The sequence below is a fragment of the Bidens hawaiensis genome, unplaced genomic scaffold (genome assembly GCF_021521415.1).
Source record: "Bidens hawaiensis isolate Kalapana, Puna unplaced genomic scaffold, B.hawaiensis_p1.1 tig00021345_1, whole genome shotgun sequence".
Taxonomy (NCBI): domain Eukaryota; kingdom Viridiplantae; phylum Streptophyta; class Magnoliopsida; order Asterales; family Asteraceae; genus Bidens; species Bidens hawaiensis.
The window spans coordinates 217,157-230,766 of record NW_027493305.1 but is presented as its reverse complement, the minus strand read 5'-3'; the positions used below and the strand labels follow the sequence as shown (position 1 = coordinate 230,766).

Genomic DNA, 13,610 nt, shown 5'->3' with positions numbered 1-13,610 from the left:
TCTGCAGACTGTTAAAAATTATTTCTGAATGATATAAACAAATAATTCATAAACAAACCGAACCAAACAAACTAATGGTAATCAAACCTATTAAAATTCTTAACAAATCAAATAAAACCACAATTGACATTAATCAACAACCAAAACCTAAATTAATATTAATCAACAACAAAACCTAAACATAAACAAATCAAACCTACTAAAAATGCTTAAAAAAACCAAATATATAAACAAATTTGTGGTCCATTTTCTGGTGAGAACATCACACACATGAACAGAGTTTGTGACACCATCTAACCCTAAAATTGAAACATTTAACCTAATCAATCAATTTGGGGACAATTATACAAACTCAAGTAAACAATCAATCAATGAAGGATGGATGGATGGTTACGGATTCCAGGGACCGGAGACGAAGGTCCACCGCCAACAGCAGTGTCGCCGCCAAATAATATGAGGCAGTGGTGCCGCCGAATAATATGAGGCAAGGAACAGCGTGGGAGGCGGGGTTGTGTAGACAGGGCGTAGCAGCGGTGGATGGATGGAAGTGCAGGAGGAAGGTGGCGGAGGAGCGGCGGCGAGGTGGAGCAAGGTGGTGGCGGCTGAATCAAAGGTGGGAAGGGGCTGACGGGATTTGAGGGTTGAAGAAGAAGATGTATAGGTTTTAGGTTTGAGAGAGCTAAGGGAAATAAAAGTTGAGAAGAGGTTAGAAGTAGCATGAACAACACTTCTGGGAGAAGAGGACGGGCAGAGGTTTTTTAATGAAATGTCTTCGGAAAAACAAACACACTGCAGACCACAACGTCTGCGCTTGGTCTGCGCGGCGCAGACAGAAGTTGTCTGGAAGAGCTTCTGAGGAAAAACAAACACCACCTCTATTAACTAAACCTCCAAACCGATAGATAAAGTGTGACTTCTGGCTCACCTCAATCAAGGGAGAAAAGAAAAGGGGGTTTCCCAATTCTCTCTCTTCCTCAAATCCAATCCAATCCAATCCAATCGGCAAATTGAAGATTAATATTAACAATAGCAACGAACCATGTTTGGATTTGAGGTTTGTTGCGGCGATAATAAAGAAGTCGAATTGAACTACTACTACCCGTTGCCTCAACAACCAAAACCCTTTAATCTTCCTTCACCGATTCCTCAATGGCCCCAAGGTACTTACTTAATTTTCTTATTTCATTTATGTTATGTCTCTAGATTGTGTTATTAGTAATTTATATTTCTTTTCTACCTGTTATCATAAATGTTTAAGCTTTCTTCATAACTGTCACAAAATTGATGAATATAACAGTTGATTACAATGGTCTAACTTAATTGGAATCATTTCAATTGCAGTCTTTGTTGACCGGATTTGACTTAGACTTTGATTGTTAAATCCACTATTGCCTATGTTTTGACTTTCTTTGGTCAACCAAGCTTGATTTTTTTATACAAATATTAAGAATTCTGTTGATAGTTGTTATAATAAGTTGATTTGATGCATCAAGATTTGCAACTGTAACCAAAGTATCAAACTTTTAAGCTTAAGAAACAAAACACCAATGCCAATTTTGTGTTACAGAATTATAACATTTGACTATGTTTGTTGACTTTACAGGTCAAGGTTTTGCAACAGGAATAATAAGCCTTGGAGAATTAGAGGTTGCCATGGTTAACGATTTTGAACCCGTATCAACTTACACCCCAAAATGGTCAAAAACCGGTGGCGTTACGTTTTACAAACCTGTATCTATACCTGACGGGTTCTTCACCTTCGGTTACTACAGTCAGTTTACCAATCAACCGCTTCGAGGTTATGTTCTTGTTGCCCGAGCTGCCCCAAACCCGGAAACCACATCTCCCCCGTTAAAAACGCCTCTCGGTTACAACCTAATCTGGAAATCCGTGACCGTTTATGTGTGGCAGCCGGTCCCACCGGAGGGTTATCGGGCTTTGGGATTTGTGGTCACCATTGATGAAGCTGAGCCAGATGTTGAAGAAGTTAGATGCGTTCGAGATGATCTAACCGAAAACTGTGAAGTTGATGATGTTATTCTTGAGATTACAAAGAGTTTTAGAGTTTGGAGCACGAAAGTGTGCAAAACCGGGGTGTTTTGTAAAGGGGTTACGGTCGGGACGTTTTTTTTGTAGTACCGATCGAAAATCCGGCGATGAGACCCGGAACTTGAATCGATGCCGAATTTGGAGCAAATAGACGCGTTAATCGGTCACTATGGGCCCACGGTTTACTTCCATCCGGATGAGGTTTATTTACCGTCGTCGGTACCGTGGTTTTTCAATAACGGTACTCTTCTTTTCAAAAGAGGAAAGTCGAATGGCATACAGGTTGACTCACAAGGGTCAAACTTGCCACAAGGCGGGAAAAACGATGGTAAATATTGGTTGGATTTACCCGAGGATACGAATGAAGAAACGTTAAACTGGCTTTAGGTGGTACGTTTACTGACATTGCAATGTGGATTTTCTGCCCGTTTAACGGGCCAGTTACTTTCACGCTAGAGTTTTTAAACATTAATATCGAGATGAACCGGCTCGGTGAGCACGTCGGTGATTGGGAACATTTCACGCTCCGCATTAGCAACTTTAACGGCGAGCTATGGAGTGTTTATTTTTCTGAGCATAGCGGGGGCGAGTGGGTGGACGCGAGTAATTTGGAGTTTATTGCGGGAAATAAACCTATCGTATACTCGTCAAAATGCGGGCACGCGAGTTTCCCTGACGCAGGGATGTATATACAAGGTATAGGATGATGAAAATCCTCCAAGGTGTTACATATAAGGATACAACGAGGATAATTACATAGAAACATAATCAAATAATATCTTTCAGTTATTATAATATATAATACTAAGAGAGTTTGGATCAAATACAAATTAAATTAATGTGCTAACTGTGTGAATCAAGTAGTGTAATTATATACACAACATAGTGTAATTACACTACGATGTAATTACATAATTACACTACTTGTATATATATTTACACTACTTTATTCGCATGGTTAACATGTTTTTGTAGTTTGTACGTTAACTTTCTTCATAATAAACACTAATAATATATTTTCAATAATAAAAGGGTCAACGAAGCTCGGGATCGGAGTGAAGAACGATGTTGATAAAAGCGATAAGTTTATTGACGCAAGCAAAGGGTATCGGATTATAGCAGCGGAGTATCTTGGTGGTGTGGTGACTGAGCCTGATTGGTTGCAGTATATGCGGGAGTGGGGGCCCACAGTGTTGTATGACGGGCGGGCGGAGATCGAAAAGATTATTAAACGCCTTCCGCTTTTCATACGGTTGACGGTGGAGACGATGATTGATTTTTTTCCAGTGGAGCTTTACGGCGAGGCGGGACCCACGGGGCCGAAGGAGAAGGATAATTGGTTTGGAGATGAAAGAGGTTAAGTGTGGTATATATGCATTGAAGGTTTTACGTTTGTGTGTAGTGTGTACTGGTTGTGATGCATGGAGAGTGAGATTGTATGGTTTTTGTTTGTGTTTGTATAAGTTGTAACAATAGTTGAGTGGTGAATCATATATTGTTGTACAATAGAAAGAGAAAAACTATAAAAACTGAAGTTATATTCTTAGTCTCTTAGATTATAGTTAAATGTTTTACTTAACATCGTTAGTAGAGTAGTAAAAACAGACACATGACTATATTTATTCTTGAAAAATAAATGCCTTCTTTGAAAATCACGTCCATTGTGACATGAACTTTATAAAGTTGTCATTCGATTAAATAATCTTTCTAAATGGACACTTCCCCTTGGCTAAGACCACCCGTACTGGCAGCTTTGTCACCCACGTTATGGAGGAAAACGCAGGGGTACACTGCCCCTCTGCGTTATGTAATTTTCTTTTTCCCGGGCGTTTTCTACAAAACGCAAGAATGGGCACGCATATCAACAAATCTGACCGTTTTCTATATAGTTGGCTGTCTCCGCTGAAGGTGCCGGATGATTTGGTGACTGGATTGGAGGTACAGATCTGAGAAGAAGGAGTTACAGATCGGCTATTTTTATGATCGGTGGTGGTGGTGGGTGAGTTGTGGTGGTGGTGGTTTATGTTAGACCATGTGTAGTCATAAAGCTCCACTACCAGGGGTTATGCGTCACGTGGCGCCCAGTCAGAGTTATGGTTTTGTACAAAAACAGGCTGTAGTCATAACTCTCCACTACTAGGGGTTATGCGCCACGTGGCGCCCCGTCATTATTAATTTTATTTGTTTTTTTAAATACTAAATCATTTAAATAAATTAACATAAAATTAAAAATTACATTAAACTTCCAAATAAAAAATACATTAAACTAAATTAAAAAAATACATCAAATTAAAAATAAAAAAACATAAATAATACTATTCTATCTCAAACCATATCCACCCACCTATATCAAATATGAATCACAAACACAAACACTCAGTCAGATCTCCACCACCGGACCTCCAATCAGATCCCCACCACCGGACCTCCACCAACCGGACCTCCACCACCGAACTCTGATCCTCATCCTCAAGAGCTTCCAGATCCTCATCCTCATCTGTTCAACGAACTCTGATCCTCCACCAACCGGTATATATATCTATATATATATACACACACCGGATATATCTTCAACGGATAATTAATATAATTTTTTTTTTAAAACCCAACGGCTCCAAATGGCCCCAACAGCTATTTTTTTGGATTTGTGTGCCATTTCTTGCGTTTTGTATACAACGCAGCCAAAATAACATATCCCATAACGCAGGGGGGGGGTGTACCCCCCGCGTTTTCGGTCAAAACGTTGGTGGCAACGTTGCCACTACACATGGTCTTATGATCGGTGGTGGTGGGTGAGTTATGGTGATGGTGGTTGGGTGGGTGAGTTACAGGGAAGAAGGAAGAAGAAGATAGAGATGTACATAGCTATTATTAATTCAATATTATTTATATCAAATATCTATTTTACCTATCATTTTACCAATACCATACTTATACTTATATCAAATATCCATTATAAATATTATAAAAATATTGATTGTGAAGTAACAAAAATAAAAAAAACAAAAAAAAATTAATAATGACTGGGCGCCACGTGGCGCATAACCCCTGGATGTGAAGAGTTATGACTACAGCCTGTTTTTGTACAAAATCATAACTCTGACTGGGCGCCACGTGACGCATAACCCCTGGATATGGAACTTTATGACTACACATGGTCTAAGACCATTCATTCTTTTGAAGCCATTAACATCTTGATATTCTTATATCAATAAAATTTAAAACAAAGAAACATAAATTCTAAGATACGAACACGTCTTTGTCCATTAGGTGATCAACACTTTTAAGCATTACGGATCTCTAAATAACATATGATAATTCATGTGAATCATATTGGCTTTCCTAGGGGGGAGGGGGGAGGAGGGGTGGTGGATGTGATGAAATTTCTCATCACACACCTCACCTAATCAAATGGTGCCACATCACTAACCTCAACTCCATCACATGTGATGGAGTTTTACTAGAGGTGGTGGTGTGGTGTGATGGTGTGTGATGGTGATGTGGCTCCTTCCCCCAACGGTCATTTTTCTTGGAAAACAACCATCACTTGCGCGATGACCATCACTCAACTCACCCATCACTTGCGTGATAAACCACCGGCGGCGGTGTGGGGTGAAGCCATCACGCGTGATGGGCCTTCCTCACGTGGTGCCCCGGGTGGCCTAAGAACTATAGAATAAAGAGCACGTTTGCCAACTACAAACCGCTGCCATTGAATTACAAGTGAGGTTTTGAGGTGTAAAGAAAATCCGCAAAGATTTGTATGGCCGGGGTCTATCATTTCTTCATTATTGCTATCGTTTACTTTACACATATATATATATAGAGAGAGAGAGAGAAATAATATTTGATAATAAATTTCTAACATAACTATGAATTAAGTATAATTAATTTTTGAAAGAATCAAGACAACGAATTATAAATCTCAACATAACTCAAAATTGTGTGTATTGAAATATGGAATTTCTCCAGGTTATGGAGGCAGCTTGTGGATGTTCGCGGATGTTATTCGGTGTTTTAGTTGTTTATAAAAGCTTATAGTTCGAAAAAAAGACAACATTTAATGTTTAAATCTCAACATTACCAAAACTGTATGGATAACGATATGAATTTTGTTTGAGAGCATTAAAACAAGAATAATGAAATATAAAATCTCAACATATCCCAAAGTTGTATGCATTACAAAATGAATTATGTTTTAGACATAATAATATTTATAACAATATTGATAACCACACTTAATTGTTCTATAACATGATCAGGCTGCAAAGTTGGCGACAAAGCCAATGTGGTCGGTCCTTTAATCCAGCTACACCATGTGCGGCTCGTTAAGGGTCCGATGTTAAAGGAGCCTGAATAACACAATAACGAGCGCTAAAAGGAGGAAAATATTTTTTTGTTTCGCTTAATGTCTAGTTAAACGACAATACGCAATTTAATGTGTGGATTAGCTAAAGTCCCACTACTAACGTGACAATGACATGACGTTTTAACTAATCTAACCAACAACCAATCTTAGTAATTTTTTAGGGTATAAAATGATTAACCTAATCCATGTTGACAAGATGGACCCTACAAATACATGTCTCTTTACAAATGGGACCTACATATATGTGTCTTATTGTATTATTATATACTTAACAACCTTTCCTTAGTTGAATCCGCTCTTGTACCAAATATGAATTAACAAGAATCCACCACACCCAACTCATTATATACAACCCACCAAATTATCATTTCTTCATTCCACCATTTCATTCTGCATAACGATTGACTTCTCCAGCCACTAGCAAGCTGATCATGGCGGCAACGGTGGCAGAGACAGTGGTTGGACAGCCAAGATCTTGCGGTTGGTCATGTCGGTATATATGGAACGTGAGAATCGCCGCCTCAAAAGAGCATCGCGGGATAAATAGTTGAGTCATGTCTATGTGACAACTTAGGCAAGTCTGAAGCTTGGCTTTTACTTAACAACTTCTTTCTCTAATCTTCGTTTTTGTTTGCTGTCATGGAAAGAAATTGGAAGGCAAATACAATAAATGGTCTGGGAATTTTAATTTCTGAAATATTTGGGCATGTTTTCTATTTATAAATTAATGTGGTATTTTAGTAAGCTAGTTTTATAAAGAAATCTTTGGCTTGAAATGGAAAAACAGGATAAATGTTTTATTTACTCGATATTATAGTTAAATAAAACTAGATTAAAGTTGTCATCATATTGTGCAATAGACAGATCATTATTAGGACTTAGGAGACATCATATACACTTGTATACAGCCTAAGAAACCAAAAGAATACGAGACATGTAATAAAAACCAAAAGTCAAGATAAAATATGAGATTAAACAACAATGCATTTAAATTATGAGTGTTCAGTTTTGTCTCAACAAAATATAATTCTTATAAATACAATGTACCAATCACTATCATGGTTTATAAAATGATTATTATTTTTGAGATATTTAGATATAATTAAGAATCTCCACTTCTTTGCGAATTACGATTAATTTTGTGTTCTTCTATGTTGGTATCTGTGAAGAAAGTAATGAGCACGTTGAAACACGTCTGAACTATTCGAGATGGCTTTGTTAATAACTTTAATCAGCATGGGCTTACATGAGCTAGAGGATGAATTGCAGTTTATATATAATAACGCTTGAGCTTCATGTATCAAGTATTACTATAATCGGAAATTTAAACAAGCCTATTATTTTATAAATATATTATTTTCGTTTAATAGTGTGTGTGTGTTTTTTTTGTGTTATATAAAAAAATGTTATATTTAATTATGATAAAAGAACTAAATAAAATATAAAAAAGTTATAATATACACATAATTATATATTTATATAACGATTATAATTAATAAATAATAAACAAGTCAAACTCAAATTATGCTTAATTTTGAAAAATTACTCACAAACCAAGTTATAGCTCCTTTAATTCAAACTATCTAAACTCAAACTTAGATAAATTCACATTCAACTCGACTCATTTTTACCTGCTCCATATATAGCACCTCTATTATTTCTTTGATATATATCTCTATGGATGTAAATTATTACAGGAATTGAGACGTATCATATTCTCATATGTAAATAATTAAATTGCTATTTGTTTTTAAAGTAATTCCTAAAACTCATAATAGAACAATCATACTCATTAAAAATTCCACCAATAGTGAAGCAATTAGCAAGATTTGATCCTAGAAGTCAGAACAAGAACACCAATGGACAATGAAGTATCCGTTTTGATATGTGATGTATTTATATATTAATACGATTTATCAATGGTTACTTGTAAATGAACAACGAAATATCTTTTTAGTCCTGATAATAGCAACATATTTTCACCAAGCACAACTATTTATGTAAGCATATTTTATATTTTATATACACGATAAGTCATCATATTTCCGGAGTTAGTTCCTTTACTTGAAAATCCAACACTTTACCCATACTTTTGAAGACCATTTACTCAATTTACTCAATACAAATTGTGATCTATTTGATCTTGTTGGTTAGAATAAATCGGTATGAAAAATGACATTTTTTGAAGTCCATTAAAAAAATCAAAACTTATATCGTGCAAATTGATATATTTAGGGAAAATTCAACTCAGTATTGACCAAGTTTTCTATGCGATCTAATAAAATCATTCAAAGTGTTTTTTACGCATATAAATAGTCACTCAACTTTAATTAGGTTTATGTCGTATTTAACTTTTTTACAAACATGTTCAACATGTGTAGGAATTTTTTAATTAAAATATTTAACTAACTAAATGCATAAACACCTTTGTTAAATAGGTCATTTATCAAAAAGAAACAATTACGTTTATTTGGAAAATACATGTACAAAAACTACTAGTTGGATTTTCTCGTGCGTTGCAATGAGATCAAATTCTGTGGGAATCTCATAGATGCATTAGATATAAAATAGTGATTACATGCGTAATTATATAAAAGTTACGTAATATAAATTCTGAGTTAACATTTCAGTATCCATAATGAAAAATATCCAAAAGTATAGTATCGAAACAAAAAACCATAGAGTTTACACAAAAGCTATCTCATGTAACCTTGAAATTTAAGTTGTGATATGCCAAAATGATATCGAATCAAAAACCAAAAAAAAACGCAAACAAATATTGGTTATGATAATACCGACACTGGTATCTCTTATGTACAAAACTGCTTATCTCATATTCGGTCTCTTACCTGTATACCCAGATTTATCCCTATTTACAATTCCATTTTATCAATCTTTACCTATTTTTTTTAAACTATTATAGGAAACATTATCCAATACAGATGTTCATGTATCGGATTCCATAAGACCATAACATAATAAAGGTTGGAAGGGTTTGCCTTTGATTACGGAAGGACATCTATTGGTTATGTTTTCAAAAAGCTACCTTCTTTTTGGTGATTATGTTTTCAAAAGAATAAACCAATGATATTTATATACAGTGGCGGATTCAGGAAATTTTTTCACACAGGTCGGAAAATTTTTTAGTCGGTATTTAGTTGACCATCGCTACATAATTTTTTTCCGATCCCGCCCGGCCGGCCATGTCAAGTAATCGGTATATAATTTTTTTGGTCCAGTTGGGCCCCTCCGATCGACTAGAATTGAGTCAACTCAAGTTATATAGAAAAAAGATAATCAAACAAATAAAAATACGTGAAACTTCATTAGACATGCATAAATAAAATGTCATATGTCTAAAATTGTTCTTTACGGGTTTTCATTTTTTGAAGCTTAACAAAAACATCATGTAGTGCGCATGTCTTTTTCAATAAAACAAATACAGCTATCGTTTAAATTCTCATCACCCATTTGATTACGCAAAACAGACTTCACGTAAAAGTGTTTTCAACGTTTGCGGTTGTGACAGGTAATACGAGAGCTAGCCTTAATAAACGATAAACCAATACAATGAAGTCGGTGAGCAAACCAACGTATGTAAAAAGTCGAAACATTTTCTTTGAAGATTAAAGCTCTTATAATCCGTTGAACTCACCTAATAAATTACTTGCGTCATTGTAATTTTTTTAATAAATTAAATGTATAGTGAGTTGAGAGTTTTGGGCTTGGACTTAAAACCTAATAATAAGATTAATTGGGCATTTGGGTTTAAATGTGTATTAAATTCGTTTCAATTAAACTCAAATATAATTATTTATATACGTTTATATAATTATAAATGTAAATTTATTTTTTATTATGGCTGGTCTCGAAATTTGATGGGGGTCGTTCTCGGTTCTTCACAGGGTCTTTTGGTCGTTTTTAAAATTCCACAGGGGTCGGTATCAAAATTTCTCAGGGGTCGGTCGAGATTTTAACACATATATACCACTAAAATTTTTTTTCTCACAGGGGACGACCGACCCCCTACTCAAAGAGTAGGTACACCACTGTGTATATATAGGCGATTAGATTATACAAGTTTTGGGGTTCGAGTCACAAGAAATACAATAAAAAATCGTCTTAAAAAGAACAAAAAAATAATACTAAGTGTTTTTTGAGTATGAGACATATATGTATAAGGTGATATCGATCAAATATGAATAAGCCAATTGTTTATTGCATTTTCAAATAATAGTAGGTCGTGAAAGACACATGTGGATGGCAAACATGTCGTGAAAGACGTGTTTGAATGTCAAACAAGTCGTAAAAGACATGTTGTGACCAAACATGTCGTCAAGACGTGTTTATAAAATACAATTATAAAAATTTTATCTAGAAGAACAAAATTAGAAAATCTCTCTTATAAAATAATATTTTAGAAATTTTCCATTAATAAAATATTATAATATACTACCTTTTTTTCGCAATATAATGGTTTTGGTAGGTGGACCATCGATGGCTTGTGACAATCACCTTTTCTAATCATCACCATTATCACTAGTTTTTTACTAATATATTTTTAGTGGATTAACTCACTAGAGTACAAGGACTGAACTTGAAAGTCAAATAATTTTGTAGTAGTTGTGATCACTTTGTATTGGCTTATGTCTCACCAATAGTCTCGACTCACAAGATTGAATTGTAAGTGTTGAGTGTGTACGTGCTAAGATTGATGCCTTTTAACCTCATAACACTTACGTTTGCTTTAATATCAAAAGGTTGATTAAGCATCCATATTGTGATCTTTTCCTAGTTGGAGACACATATGTTTTATTATTCAACTCAAATTTGAAACATTCTACAAATGATATGAATTCGATAAGTAATTAACTTATTAAAGCCATTATTCGTATAATATATAAGAAAAAAGTATATTCACTATATTTTATAGCTAATAGTAACTAACTTTTAATATTATATGATATGTATATTTTATACATATATTTTTTAAATTTTTTTGTAAAAAAAATCTTTAAATGTTAAATGTTTATATCAGACAAATTTATATGGAACTTTGACACAATCCGCATTCACAACCTTATGCAACCCACTTTGTAATAGGTTGTAGAGATTATACCGTTTGGAACTAGACACGAATTGTTCGATTGCTTCCAAATGGGGTAGAGCGGGTGGACATGGTCTTGGAGGAGACAGATAAGGGGAGGAGCTGAACAAGAACAGTTACATCATATATTAGATGAATTATCGGAGGTGGCAATTAGATAACAAAGATTCGTGGTTTTGTAATTTCGATTTTTGTAAGGCCCCGAACCCGGTAGCCCTACTTTAGCGTCAAATTTACTCATAAACACAGTTCTTACAAATCAGAGTAATTAAAACTTTCGCGGATAAAAACTTTCATAAAACATTACAGCAATCCAAAACTTGCCTTAATTAAACATTCTTGTCTTTCAAAATAAACGTCAATTAACATTAAAACATATTGAGTCTTCAGATGCCAGTCTCCTATTCGCCCACCATGTGTCCGCTCAAGCTAGCTGTCTCATTCTACTCACCTGCGTGCATACTAAAAGTCAGCTACGCTGAGTGAGTTCTAGTTAATCGGACGCCATACAATACATACACATACATACATATCCGAAGATACATATCCATACTTAATCCGTTACCATACTACCATACATACATACATACATACATACATACATACATACATACATATCTACAATCACTAACCACAGTCTACCGAGAGTACGTTCATAGTCCGCCGTCTATACCTGTACTCAAGATCGTGAACACGTAAAAGGTCCGCAGTCCTTATCTATGTTCACCAGTTATGGTACGTGCAAGGTCCGCAGTCCTTCCCTGTACCATCCTATATTGACAACACGTACAAGGTCCTCAGTCCTTCCCTATGTTGCAACCTAAACCATAGCACGTACGAAGTCCGCAGTCCTCCCCTATGCTAACACAAATATAGCACGTATAAGGTCCACAGTCCTTTCCTGTGCTGACGCCTATCTACGATACGTATAAGGTCCGCAGTCCTTATCTACGTTGGCGTCTATCACCTATAACCATAGCACGTACGAAGTCCGCAGTCTTCCTCTATGCTACCACAACACAAATATAGCACGTATAGGTCCACAGTCCTTTCCTGTGCTGACGCCTATCTACATTACGTATAAGGTCCGTAGTCCTTATCTACGTTGGCGTCTATCTCCTATAACACGTATAAGGCCCACCATCCCTATCTACGTTTATATCTATCATCTACATCACGTATAAGGCCCGCAGTCCTTAACTACGCCATCACATGCCAAGTCTATGTCCAACAGAAGTTAGAGAGATTCGCCATCCTAACTTACTATGTCGAACGTAGGACTCACATACCATTAGTGTACCTGTATACACATACTTCACATATACAATAATTACATTATAGCATAAAAACACTCTAGTCGTTCTTTACATCATTCATTAACAACCATACCCGTTGTCGATACGTGCAATATCCGAAGATCGTTCACGCCCCGACAAGTGTTCATTTGTAATGTTCATACATCTTCGATATATAATATTCGTACATTTATTTTTAACCTGACAGTACGCGCAATACCCGAAGATCGTTCGCGTACCGACAAACAATCATTTATATCTATCACATATATCACATATGGCATACACTTATCACTTATGATAAATGTATTAACAACACATCGAGTATGCACACAGCCCCGAAAACATAACAAGGAATGGGGCTAGAAACTCACCTGAACTCGGTTACTTCTTCTGCTAACGGTTACTCCTTCTTGAGCTGTGCGCGTCTAACTGTTTAATAATTACAGTATTAAGTACCGCTCTAGTCATCTCATTGCTACTTAATTAGTCTTACACGTCTAAGCTGTTTTACTTCATTAAATCATTACCTGGTTAGTTAATCCTTACTCATTAACCTTTAAAGGTATCTTTCATAAATTGCCAACTCCAAGGGCTGTTATGTAATTATATAATTCTTTTCTAAGTCCAGGGACCATTCTGTCTTTATATTAAACTCCTAGTTCGTTACTTTTCCCTTAACAAATTGGGTAAAGAATCATCCTCTGATTCGCTAAGCTCCCATAACGAACTAGCTAACGAATCACCCTCTGATTCGCTAAGCTCCCATAACGAACTAGCTAAAGAATCA

The 13,610-nt window shown here is 35.7% G+C and overlaps 1 pseudogene across 1 annotated transcript; it reads left to right on the top strand.

Annotated features, from left to right (window-relative positions):
* Positions 1–882: 882 nt before the first annotated feature.
* LOC143563251 (hypothetical protein At1g04090-like) lies at positions 883–3,570 on the top strand (annotated as a pseudogene). Its single transcript, XR_013140631.1, has 3 exons — positions 883–1,160; positions 1,604–2,745; positions 3,082–3,570. The product of XR_013140631.1 is annotated as a hypothetical protein At1g04090-like (transcript).
* The last annotated feature ends 10,040 nt before the right edge of the window (positions 3,571–13,610 follow it).